This window comes from Pogona vitticeps, chromosome 2 (assembly GCF_051106095.1).
Source record: "Pogona vitticeps strain Pit_001003342236 chromosome 2, PviZW2.1, whole genome shotgun sequence".
NCBI classification, from domain to species: Eukaryota; Metazoa; Chordata; class Lepidosauria; order Squamata; family Agamidae; genus Pogona; species Pogona vitticeps.
The window spans coordinates 178,711,928-178,724,562 of NC_135784.1; the positions used below are offsets into that span (position 1 = coordinate 178,711,928).

A 12,635-nucleotide genomic window follows, 5' to 3' on the forward strand; every position below is an offset into this window, starting at 1 on the left:
TGCTGTTCGCACACATAAAGACACACATACTGTACAAACCACACCGTATGACCATAGTATCTTAAGATGGACTAGATGATACTTGAATTGTGCATATTGACAGTGAGTGGAAGTAAGACTGATGCAATGGCCTGCACAGTTGGCTTTAGTTTTGGTTAACGTGAATTGCATGGTAACCTTGACCATGAGGTAGACTGAGGCAGCTGCATCAGATGGCAAGATTCCAGGTGGAATTAAACAGAATCCAGTTACAACTTCATTGTTTCCTCTTCCATACCATCACCACCCTGTATGTGTAGGAACTGAATCATTTGTGTTCTGCCCCAGGTATTAACATATTCTAGACCAATGGTTCTCAACCTTGGGTAACCAGGTGTTCCTGGAATAAACTCCCAGAAGCCTTCACCACCAGCTGTTCTAGCCAGGGTTTCTGGGAGTTGCAGTTCAAGAACACCTAGGTTACCCATAGTTAAGAATCACTGTTCTAGACTACCATTACATTTAGTTTATTGCTATAATTTATTTAGTACATTTATATTCTGTTTTTCCAAAAAAGTATGTGAGGGGACTTAAATTCTAGAGGGTTTTAGAAAAATGTCTCCACACATCCAAGAGTGTACTTGAGGAAGAATCCAATATGAAATGTGTTGGGCTCAGCTACTGTTAAGTTCTCAGTATAGAACTCACTTTCATCTTCCTTAAACCTATTTTTACTGGCTAGACTGCTGTGCTTTTTACAGTAACCTGTCATAGAGAAAGTAGGCAACTGCTGGAAGAACTTGGAGCTGCTTAATTTAGGGATGTTATTTTTTTTTAATGTCAAGCTGTTGCTGCATGGCACAAGGAGCATGGCCAGAAAATAATATGGCGATGTTACCCAACAGAGACATTCATTCTGTCCATCGGTCAGTCTGTTTCTCCCCCTCCCCAGCGATCCAGGATATGTATGATGCTTTTCCTTGTAAGAGAGAAGAGCTGCTTCCAGTAAAAGCTGGTCTCCGCACAGACTGCAGCCAACAATTACAGGAGGCTAGCATCTCTGCTGAAGCGCTTCACATCCCTTCCAAACCCACAGCCCCCCTGGAGCCCACAATAGCAGCCTTTATATCCCAAGATCCGAGTGTTTGCGATTACAGGCTGGGTCACACCCAGTTCTCTCTTCCAGTTTTGGAGCAGACGCTGGGCTGGTGGAAAATCATTCCTTCCTTGGCATCTGGGTTTGCTCCTGCAGTACTAGGCAGAGACAAAATATGAGTAGGACTGTCCAACACAGCTTGAGCCTGTACCATGTATGTGTGTGTGTGTGTTGGCAAGGTAGGAGAGGGAATAATAGCACATATACTGCTGGGTTGGCCCAAGACTTTTGGGTGTGGAAAATCCAAAGGAGACCACCATTCTCTCCTACTAATTAACATGGAACCCAATTTCTTAGGATATTTGCCCACACAAACCTCAATGAAAAGAAGGGGAGATGTCCAATAAAATTACTACTCACGTTATGTGTGCATTTTTTTTAAAAAAAAATGTCAATGCAAACATTCTCAATTTGTATGTTTCCCACAAATCCTGGGGTTTTATCAGAGACCAAGCTTGAACATCTTTTTAAAGTGTTGGAAGAATTTAGGCTGGCTTTGTAGACTGACACATCATGGGAGACTTTCAGTGTGATTTTAATTTAATTTTATTTTATTTGAAGCTATGCTTTGTTCACCCATTTCTGGCTACTCGGATGTACTAGGCTGCATAAAATACAAAGACTGAAGGGAGTTGCATACCAAATATATCTGGAATGTCACAAAATGCTTGTCCCCACTCTACTATTTAGGGACTATAAAGTCAAGACTTTACCCCTAGAACCTGTCTTTGGCACCAGAACTCAGTTCTGAAATATATGTACATATGCATTTTAATCCTGTTTCTCCTTCAAGACACTGAGGGTAGCCTACATGTCTACTCCCCCATTTTATCCTTACAACAAGCCTGCAAAGGAAGTAGCCTAACAGAAGCCCTATACAGCCATTATCTCCAACAGGGAGTTGGGGAGCACCTAGCGCCTTCACCCAACCATGTAGAGGAGAAATACTGTATCCTGCTTGCATGTGGGTTCTCAGGGCAAGGAAGCAGAAATATCTTTTTTCTAGACACATCTCTCCCCACAGGGAGAATGACACAAAGGAGAGAAGGGTCTAGACACTCCCCGGTCACATGTAGGAATCCACAATGATAAGTGCCTGGTGGCTCTGATTCCAGTGAAGTTCTGAATCCACTCCAGACTTTAGCCTGAACTCTGCAAGGAGCTATCCAGGGTGCTGAATCCTGTCCCTCAAATAGGTTCAGCATCTTGGATCTATCCATTAAAACCTAAACTAATATCCAGAGTTGATTCAATGTTCCACTGACATCAGAGCCACCAGACTCCCATGGTAACAGAGCTAAAAATTAACTGGCCCTGGGCTACTCTGTAGGCTTCATGGCTCTGTCAGATTTCACTATAAAAGGTAAAGGTTCCCCTTGACATTTAGTCCAGTCATGTCTGACTCTAGGGGGCGGTGCTCATCCCTGTTTCCAAGCCATAGAGCCAGCGTTTGTCCATAGACAGTTTCCGTGGTCACGTGGCCAGTGCGACTAGACATGGAACGCCATTACCTTCCCACCGAGGTGGTACCTATTTATCTACTTGCATTTGCATGTTTTTGAACTTTGCTAGGTTGGTGGGAGCTGGGACAAGCAATGGGAGCTCACTCCATCACGTAGGGTTCCATCTTATGACTGCTGGTCTTCCGACCTTGCAGCACAGAGGCTTCTGCAGATCTTCTACAACATTGGGTTCTCCCATGAATACACAGAGGAGGCTTCCCCTGAACTCAGCCCCGGGGTGAAGATGGCAACACAAAGCACAACCAAGTGTGATTATTCTGCTGCTCAGATTACATAGGCTTGTACATATATTCCTGGGAACTGAGAGCAAGCTTGCCATATGAGGGGAACCAACCATCTTCTGGAGCTGGAGCCATGCTACCTCCTGTTTAACCATAGATATGAACAAGCAGAGCCTGGGAAAAGTTGTGAGTTTTGGATTACCAATAACCATTCTGGTTGGTGGATTCTGTTGTTAGAGGACATCATCACTAGAGTGAAGCAATCCGTCTGCAGAGTGCCCCTACCCACCTTCTTCTGAGTCCCTGCCCCTGGGCTTCTACTTTTTGGTGTGGATAGGTTTACTCTGATTTGGTCCATTTCCAGCAGATGTGATTGGTGGGAAAGGACCAAAAAGAGAGTCTTAAGCTGTCAAAACTCCTTCTGCTGTCAATTTCCAGCATTGCGAAGTCACTTAATAAGTAAACCACTTCAGAATATTGACAATCTACTGCTTAAGAAAGCAATTGATTGATATTGCAATTAGTTTTCTTTCCCCCTGCAAATTCTTAACTACTGTTATTTAGCACTTAGAGGCACACACAAAAAAGCTGCATGATCAGAACAACAGCTCAGCTGCTGGGAGGCTTAAATGGCTTTGTATGTCACGGCTGTTATAATATATTCATTTGTTTTATTAGTCACACAACTAATTGCAATTAACTGCAGCCTTGCCCTGTATAGCTCCATGAACAGGATTTCAGCCAATCAGCAGACAGAGCTTTTCCAGAGTTGAGTCACATTTTGGAAAGTTTTATTTGAACTGTGTTTGCAGCATTGGCAATTGGCAATACATAAACCTCTCCATGGCTTTCCTCCTCCCTGTTTGTCTTACTTTTAACACACTTTAAATGTAATATGGAGGAATGCTAGAAGGAATTTGATAGGAAGAAATGTAAACCTAGAATCCTTGTAGACAAGGCTTTTACTGTGTAGTTGCTCTGCCTTGTCACAAGGAGGGGGGAATGCTGCAGGGTAGGAGAAAGACACAACAACACCTTCCGTTTGTAAAGCTTTCATATGTTGCTGCTACTTCTCATGCACTTTTTGCCAGAGAAAACCTGTGAAGAAAGGAAAGATGGAATAGCTGCAGTAGAGCCTGGAAAAATTACTATTCAGGACTATAATTTCTAGAATAGTCCACCCAGCATGGACAGTGGCCAAAAAAAGTAACTTTTCCAAGCTCTGAGCTGCACAGTGTACTCTGATGTCTCAAGACTTATCCTAAGTGCAGTATCCAGAGGAAAGTTCTCCTGCCCAAGCCCTGTTAATGATACACGAGGGCAGGGCTTTTTCCCAGCTCCACACATGTCTTTTATTGAGAATTGTTCTGGAAGATTTATTAAGAGATCTTGGTAATTATTCTCTATGTCCTTAGGATGGGTGAGATTTGGATTTCCAGCAACACAAAGCCTTGGGTCTGTCCAGATTATGCTGAAATGCTGGCGTAGTTTCCCCAAACATCACTCCAGCGTTTCACATGACTCTCTCTCTTACAGCTCCCTCCCCTCTGACAGCTGAAGGAACGAGCCAGATTTTGCTTTTCATGAACTCAGTGTAGGAGTCCAGACTCCAAGTCATCAGTCTTCTAGCTCACCAAACTGCATCTCCCCACCCAATCTGAGATATCAAAATGGGAATTCTTACTTTTGCCATCTGGCCAATCCTGAATTCACATCATTTGACTTCTGCCCCTAAATTTCAGTCCCTACTGTCCTGATTTATCTTTATTGGCAAAGCCATTTTGAGGGCACCAGACAACATAAGCTGGCAAGTGAGCAGAGTGCAACAACCTAGAGTACATGAGCAATTCTGAGTGGCTCTGTGTACCACAGATTCCTGAGTAGCCCAGCCTGTGGTATTTTGAAAAAGTAGGTATGATGTCACATGGTGTTCTAGAACAGTGCCCCCCCCAACCTTGAGCCTCCAGATGTTCTTGGACTTCAACTCCCAGAAATCCTGACCAGCAGAGGTGGTGGCAAAGGCTTCTGGGAGTTGTAGTCCAAGAACATCTGGAGGCCCAAGGTTGGGGGGCACTGTTCTAGAGAACCCTGATCTTCCTAAGAAGCATATCAGAATGTCCTCTGCATATGTGTGCAGTGTTTCCCAGACCATGAAGACAAAGAAAACTCAGTAGGAAGTGTCCCCCATGCTGAAAACCATTTGCATAGGGAATAGAGCAGTAGTGAGTAATTTGTATGGTAAATAAATTAGCTTGCACTTTGGCTTGCAGAGGTATTGACAGGTATAATTAACAAACCTGATAAGCTAATTTGCTTCCATGCTGCATTTCCTCTTAGTGCCTTTGTGGTGTGTTCATCAGTTGTAAATAAGTTTCCTGAAGCAGGAACTTCACGCTTGCCATAATCCACAACAAAGCTTTCTACTCTGGGGTGTCTGCAAAGAGGTACAAATCTGCTTGCAATATACATCCTGTTTTAATGTGGTTCCTCATAATGAAGCAGGACGTGTAGTCACTGGCTGGCCAGTGCTGGGAGGCTTCCAGGCTACTGAAAGCACTGGGATTGGGCAGCAGCTGAGGTCCTCACCCACTCAAAATGCAGTGAAAACTGAGCCTCTGGAGCTGCCCCCCCCTCTACCCCCAGAAAAAACTTCATCAGCAGCCAACCAGTGCTGAGGTAGCCAGGAAGCCTCCCACCCCTGGCTGGGTGGCAATGCTGTTCTTGCAGGAGGAGCAGCTTCAGGGGCTCCGTTTTCACCATGCATCAAGTGGGTAAGAATTCTGATGTCTCAACCCTGGTGGGAAACTTTCCAACACTGGTCAGCTGGAATGGAAGCTCTAATACAGTTTTTAAAAGTGTACATTGATGCCATTTTTGAACCAGTGGGGCTTGCATAATATGCAACAACAGTAGTCATAGCAAATTCCACTTAGTTGCCCTCACCCAGTATGTAGTTACAGCTTGAGATACCTTCAGTTGCAGTCCGTTGAATAATTATTAATAAGTTTCATTCACTCCATGGAACTTAACATTTGAAACATATTGTACATGAGTAGAATAGCACGGTCACTGCAGTGAAACATGTGCAATTAATCACAGAGGTGGACAACAGCACAGCAAGCTTCAAGACCATTGTTGTTCAAGCCTCATGATGACTAAGGGGGAGTCATCAAGATGGAGCATTTGTTCCTCCCCTCTTTGTGACTGTTGATGCTGCTTGGTGTTGGATGACTGTGGATCTTACTAGGATATCTGTCCACACTTATTCCTAAACTTCCAATTCTCTTAAAAAGAAAACAAGAAGAAAGAAGAAAAGGAAAAAAAAAACAGCATTTTCCTAAGGAATGGCTTAAAATTATTGCAAAAATATTGAGAAAATATTTTTGTGCTGGATGGTGGTGCTGGTGGTTTTGGAACAGATTAGTGTTATCATTGAAAGTTTCCAGCCTGAGCCTTTTTTAACAGAGGCTGATTTCATTGCTGATCTACTTCATAAAAGAGCTGTCTTTCTCCGTCATTCTTTTTCACAGACTGTAAGGAAACCCTCTCAAAATGATTTTATGAGCTGCATTTTTGTTTTGTTTTGTTTTGTTTTGCTTGTTTGACATAAGAAACTCTTCCCACCTGAAATGCAAATGCAACAGAGCAAAACAAAAACAATAAACAATTCCAGAATAGTGATTTTTTAAAAACGGTAAAATTCAGCGTTTTCCACACTCTTCTTCATTGTTGGTACTGATTTAAACCTTTTGTCATTTAAACAGCAGGAAGAATACCAATATCATCAGCACACAGTTGGGTAGATATAAAGGGAAGAAATGCACCATCTGGATGAGCCTTAAGACATGAGCCAGAATCACTTTTGGCTCAAATATTCTTCCTGCTGCTATCTCTCACACTTTCCTAGAGACTGTAAAGGTTACTTTTTGAACTACAACTCTTAGGGAGTTCATTTATCTATTTATTAGATTTTTACATCATCCATCTAGTGGAAATCACTACTCTGGGTGTTTTACAACAATAAACAGAAAATAATAGGCAGTAACAAAATCAGACGACTATAACGAAATACAATATAGCTTACAATCCCCTCAGTGCCTCAGAATAAGCAGTAGTGAAATTAACACTAAAATTAAGGGGTTCCGTTGTTTTTCTTTCTTTCTTTTTCTCCCTTCCTCTCCTCTCCTTGAACTAAGGAGAGGATATCCAAAAGCTTCCCTGGAAAGCTCTGTGTTCAGGAGCTTCTTAAAGTTTCAAAGGGAAGGGGACCGGCATATCTTCTGTGGGAGTTCCAGTAAAAGAAGAAATTTTTCCAAGCCACTCCTGCACAACGACTACAACACTGAGACAACAGTACTAACCTACCTTGTAAGGTTATTGTAAGAGTTTCCATGTAAACCACGTAAAGTACTTTGAACGTCTTAAGACACATTATGAATACTTGGCAACCTTTCTTTAAAACACTAAAATTAATAAAATCTTTTCCCAAGGCAGTATTTCCTGGCATGGATTGGAGGGGCCATTTGGTTTGATTCAAGGTATGAAAAGGCCAGAGTCACGAGGGCCGTGGAGTAGGAAGCAGGCATCCTGTTTAGTCATGATGAATCAGACTAATCGGAACAAATTAACTTCCAGCAAAAGGAGGAGAAAAAGAGTTCTCCAGCATCATTCTTCTACCAGGTCTACAGACCCCGTGGTAGGACAGGAGATGATGGCTGCCACCCAAGTATCCAGACTCGCCTTTGAGAGTTTTGATCGTAATGGAATCAGTCGACTCGGTCCTCTGTCTAATGGAGGGGGGGGGCGTAGATGTGCATTGAGGGAATGGAAACAAGGGCAAAGTTTTGGCCAACAAAGTGCCCGGTAATCTAAGGAGAGATTAATGAGCCTTTGAGCTAAACACAGTTCAGAAAGGTGGGATTGTTGTGATGGAGGAGGAGGAGCCGATTTTGCCTGAATGCCACGTGCCATGGCTGGGAGGAGCCCAGGTGGCTTTGGCATCTGTGCTTGTGTGCAGCCAAGCTGGTAATTCTGTGGCAGGCAGTGGTCCATACATGCCAGCTCAGCAGCCAAGGAAAGTGAACAGCCAAAAGGCAGGGGCTGGCACAAGGATGCGGACGTTGACTGGGATGTGTCTGTACATGTCCCCACCACCACCAGCAGCCTGCTGTGCACACGTCTAAGTGGACTCCCTTTCTTGTCAGAGATGGAAAAGGCAGAACTTTGGAGTTTTGCCCACTGTTCCCACGGATCTAACTCATTGCATCATTCAGCCTTTGCAAAAATCTGTGCCTGCCTTTCCTCACGACAGATACCACCTTCTCCATATTGAACACCTTTTAGTTCAGCACCTCTCCTTCTGTCTAAAAACTGTTAACATCATCCTCTCCCCGTCTCTCTGTCTTACATCTTGTGCTTTTTTTTTTTTTGTATGTTTCTTTCAAACGAATGGAGGAGGTTTGACTTCAACTGGCAGGCATTGTGGTTTCCTGTCCCTCTTGGGGCCTCCCTGTCTAATTGCTTCCAAGGGTGGGAATAGGATGCTCCTAGAGACATTTGCTGGATTTGCCAGCATCCCCGGTTTGCAAACATTTATGCTGGCTATGAATGAAAAAGTCTTCCAGTGTGCTGGTCTTAATGTTTCTTTGCTGACTCTGGACAAACAGAAGGCATCAGAGTGCCGTACCCCATCCATAACCAACGGCTGTGCTTGGACTGAAAAACTGAATGCTGGACTGTTAGAACGCAGGCGGCAGTCTCTGTGTCCACAGGACTAATCTGATGGGGGACAAAGGTTTCAGTGATCAGAAGATTGTGATGAGCGGTGGGATGGGGCACATCCCCCCCCCCGATTCTCTCCTTCGCTGCATGGGAAGGATGTAGAGCCCTTCTAGTCCTCAGCAAGGGTGGCAGAAGAGAGAAGCTTCCAAGACTCTTTCAAAAACTATTGGAAAGCCATTTTGGATGGAGAAAAGGAGGACCAGTACTGAGTCAAAGGACAATAAAACTGATATTCCCCGAGTTCAGAACAGACTAAAACAAATCAAAAACTAATTTTTAAAAAAGCAACCCATGATTCACTGAAGGACTTTGTTCCTGCAAGGCACGGTGGTGTCTTAGATGGCTTTGCAAGAAGGTCTCAAAAATGCACAGAAGAAGACCTGGACTGATTAGAGGCTACTAACCATGACAGCTTAAGCAGAGCCTCTGTTTCTATAAACAGTTATACCTCTGCATAGGAGATGCTGAAGACAAACATTTGCAGAACACAATTGGCTTCCTGCCCCACTGGAGGCTTCTCCTAGGCATCTGGTGGGTCACAGAATTCTGGACTAGGCATCCCTCCGATCTCTACCCAGTGCTGGAAAAGGTTACCCTTTTGGACTGCAACTCCCAGAACCATCAGTTAACTAACCTCCGACACCCTGGATAACAGAGGTTCTAAGAACAAAACTGTAGTCTAAGAACTGTAATGACATCCCCCTCCCCCACTCTGGCTCAACCAAAAAGGGCTCTTCTTGTGACAAACTTGTGTAGTGGCCATTGAGAAGCCTCTTTAGAATAAGATGGTACACAAAGAACATAGACACATTTCCAACTTTCCTTGGGTGCCTATTAGTATGGACATCCTGTTTTAATGCCACATGTCTCCATACTTGCAGAAGGGGTGAGTATAATAATTGTCTGTAATCTCCCAGCTAGTTCACACATTTACATTTGTTCTGGGAAATACATCTACAAGGACAATGGAGCTTGGTTATTGTTCTGGCCTAAGAAATTATGGCATCAGAGGCAGATATTTTTTCCCCAAATCTCTCTCTCTCCTTCTCTCTCCATCTAACTTGCACATATATCTCCAATACATGGCACAAACCCATTCAGGGTTTCTTAGTTTTGATGGGGATTTTTGGAAAGAGCTCCCCATGGACTGGATTTCTTGCTTCAGACTCATCTTGTCTTTGCTATCATTAATCTCTCTCTCTCTCTCTCTCTCTCTCTCTCTCTCTCTCTCTCTCTCTCTCTCTCTCTCTCTCTCTCACACACACACACACACACACACACACACACACACACACACACACACACACACACACACACACACACACACGCAATATACAACTCTTGAGTTAACCATACCATATTGCTTTATGATAGGGTCATCTCTGACATTTACATGGCAGAGAACACACAGTGAGTGAAAGATGCCCCCAAAAAAGAAAAAAAAAAGAAAGGGGAAAACAGTTTGGGAAAGTCATGGTAATGGAGCAAGAGTAGCTTCCTCCATGTCCCCCCACCTCCACTACAAGAATTATGGCTGAGATCAGAATATGGCCCCAACTTTATACTGGTCTATAAAGTTCCTTTCCAAGGCGAGTAAAGCCAGCAACAGCAACCCATCCTGGGAACTCTGGAGTTTGTTCCAGGAGAGGGAAAAAGAAAACCAAGAAATCCTGTCTTGTTCTTAAAAGTGTTAGGCAGCTGCCCAGGAGATGAAAGTATCAAACCGAAATTTGAGAACAAGGGAGTTTAAGAGCAAGCTGTTAACAGCCTGATTCTCATCAGATTGTGAGAAGAGGGAGGAGGATGTAGAGAAGTGACAGCCGCAGATAACAATTCCATTGTAATAAAATTCACACACACACACACACACACACACACACACAAATATTTGTAAGTTTTTTTTTTTTAAAAAATTTAAGACTTCAGACAACTGCCTGTACCACACTACAGACATAAAACCAGAGAGAGCATCTAAGATTTGTTTTCAAGAAGATCTTCAGCAGTTATGAGGACTGTGGTTTCTAAGAGCTGGAGCAAAGAATGAAAATGAAGTAGCAATCAATGGGACAGGAAGGGACACAGTGAGTGAGTAGGGAAGGGAGCCATATGGTCTGATGGTTAGAATGTGAAAGCTCTAGAAGTAAGGCTTATTGAAAGCAAAGATTCTAGAAACCAAAACTTCTGGCTTTCATTCCCACAGCTGGGAACACTGTGTGGTCCACTAAATTTAACTCATCCATTATGACGATACATGATGGCAGCAAGGCTGGAGGTTAGTAGCATACACTAAACGAGAAATGCAGAATGAAAAGGGGAAAGAAAATGTACCTTTGGGTCAGAATTTGGTCCTGAGTATCCCACCCTTGGGCAGACTTTTCTTCTCCAACCAAGTTACGATGTGCCTTCTGCTGCCTTTAGAACGCCTTTCCTCCTCCCCGTCTTCTTCTTTTTTTCCTGTTTCTCTACTCCTGATTTTTTTTTTCCGCCTGCCAGCAGACCGGAGAGCTGTGTGTGTCAAGCCCCTTCACAGGGCTGCAGGAGGCTGTACTCTACTGGAGGGAATGGAGAGGGTTGACTTGCCTTGTAAGCAAGCTGGTTTCAATGAGGTACACTCACTCCACACACCCAAACACACACACACACAGAATCCAGAAAAAAAAGACTTCAGGGGCTGAACCGTCATGTGGTTTACATCAGCCACCTGCCAAGAGTTAAAAAAAAAGTCAGAAAAGGAAGAAAAGGAAAAAAAATTCAACCACAAGGATGGAGGTTTTCAACCACCCCCTTTTCTTGCCCAAAATGGCAGTCTTTCTTGATAGTTCTTCTCATCAGGGATGTCAAAAGAGTGTGTGGTTTAAGAGGATACTGAAAAAACAGGATAGCCCATCCTCTCCCCCCCCCACACACCAAAATGGGGGTAGGGTAACAGTATGATTGGGATGGGAGGGAAAACAACAGCATAAAACCCTCTGACTTTGTGGCGCCAGAGAGGATGGCTTTTGTGTTGGTTTAAGGCCATGCAAAATATTTGTTTTTCTTGCCTGGGAGAAACTGGCCAGTGATAAACATTAAAGAGAAGGAAGCCATCTTTTTTTGTAAGGAACTGGACATGCAGTTTTTAGGCCTTTGAACAAACAATGGGCAGAAAGGGAGCAGGGAAACAGGAAAAGCTGGGATGTGGAGAAGGGAAGATTGATGGGTATGGTGGGAGAGTTTTTTTTTTTTAAAAAAGATGGATTATTAAATTACACACTCTGAGAACGGATGGATTTAGGTTAAGTGTGGAGGAAACTGCAGCCTTGCAGATGGTGTTGGACCCCTTTTCCCATCAGCCCCAACCAGTACATTTGGTAGGCAATGGCGATGGGAGTTGTACTGCAACAATGTCTGGACAGCTTTCCCCATGTGTGTGGGGGTAGGGTGAGTGGGAGAGAATAAATACAAAGGTCCTTGTAAGATCACATCAAGAATCCAGCTAATCATCATCTAGTACTTGGATGATGGAAATTGTAGTGCATATGGAGAAACCAATTCGAAAGAACACACACCTAATCCATCACCCTGAGGGCAGCAAAATGTAGTTCACTAGCACAGCATAAAGAAAGAGGGGGAAGATGCATCGATTCTAAGGACCAAACAAGTTGTGCAAGGAAGTTATGAGAGTTTTAATGTTTCCCTTTTCATGTTCATATGTGAAAGTACCCACACAGGTTTCAGCTGCAAGTTGCCACATTCTGAAAGCTAATTGTTGTCATTTTTCTCCTTGTATGAATATAAGCAATGCTGCACCTCAGTGGGATACTCTCGTGTAGCTCCCTGTTCTTTTCAGTGGGGTTTGCATGAAGGGAACCCTCTTGCTGGAAGCCAAACAGCCTGGCAACTAGCTTTAGCAGTGTAGCTGACTTGTGAGTAAACACCCAGCAACTCATGGGGTATCCAATTATTTCCCCCTGTCGCTTGGAGTATAGAAAGTCT

The 12,635-nt window shown here is 43.6% G+C and overlaps 1 protein-coding gene across 2 annotated transcripts in view; it reads right to left on the reverse strand.

Moving 5' to 3' along the window:
* BGN (biglycan) overlaps positions 1–11,573 on the reverse strand; it is a 52,619-nt gene extending 41,046 nt beyond the window's left edge. Inside the window, exon 1 of one of the 2 annotated variants that reach the window (XM_020793035.3) lies at positions 10,989–11,573. The gene's annotated coding sequence lies outside the window, so the exon portion shown is untranslated. The remainder of the gene's footprint in view (positions 1–10,988) is intronic. The other variant, XM_078386558.1, reaches the window with a different exon arrangement.
* Positions 11,574–12,635: the final 1,062 nt, after the last annotated feature.